Here is an 878-nt window from a genome sequence, read left to right as displayed (position 1 = left end):
CGGCTGGTATGCGGCGGTCTGCGAGTGGTAGGTGGCCGACCGACCTCACGTCTTGGGGAGCGGTGGAGCAGCTTGTGATGCTGCCTGAAACACATTTGGCAYAAAGACCCAGAGTCACAGTCCTGAGTCGCGTGCGTGTGTGCCAGACAATTGTGACAATTCCCATGCGCCTATGCTACCTGCTGGCGTTGTATGGGTGATATGCCCTTGAAGAGTCCACAGKKTTGCAGTCGATAGGTGCAACGTATGCGATRCGGCTCCGCTGGTGGTGGCGGTGTGGTTAMASGTGTTCGTATACCATTCSGAGATATTTGGTTTTTCGGAGTTTACTAATCTACCCATTATTTTGCAGTATCTTTATGATTTATCATATGTGCGGTTGGTGTCGGTATTATTGTACGGATTGTTTCTTATGTGCATTTTCGTTATTATCTGTGGTTGGTAAGAAACATAGTTTAACGAGCGGTCTCGTTAGAGTTCCTCTTTGAGTACGGAGGTCAACTACTCGTATATGATCGTCGGAGCCGTGATGTAGCTTCTCTATGTGACCAAGCTTTGGCGCCTTTTCGGGAGTTTTCCAGCGGTACCTTTTATGAAGGTCCTTTATGTACTCCTCCTTCYATCGAGCGTTACCTTTTATGTCCTTTATGTACTACTCCCTCCATCCGCGCACATAGGARCATTTTACTTCAAAAACCGGACAAAAATGARAATTACACACTTCCGCGATGCTACTCAAAAATGATTTTTTAACCGTTCTACAATGAACCGATTAATGGAATAACCTTTAGCCCGCTATATTGCCACACAAGTTGTCGGAACCTAGACTTCGTTCAGAACGAATTGCAATTCTCGAAATTGCAAGTGTTTTTCTGTGT

Source organism: Bactrocera latifrons, unplaced genomic scaffold (genome assembly GCF_001853355.1).
Source record: "Bactrocera latifrons isolate USDA-ARS-PBARC rearing strain unplaced genomic scaffold, ASM185335v1 scaffold_837, whole genome shotgun sequence".
Taxonomy (NCBI): Eukaryota; Metazoa; Arthropoda; class Insecta; order Diptera; family Tephritidae; genus Bactrocera; species Bactrocera latifrons.
Note: the sequence above shows the minus strand (reverse complement) of the source record.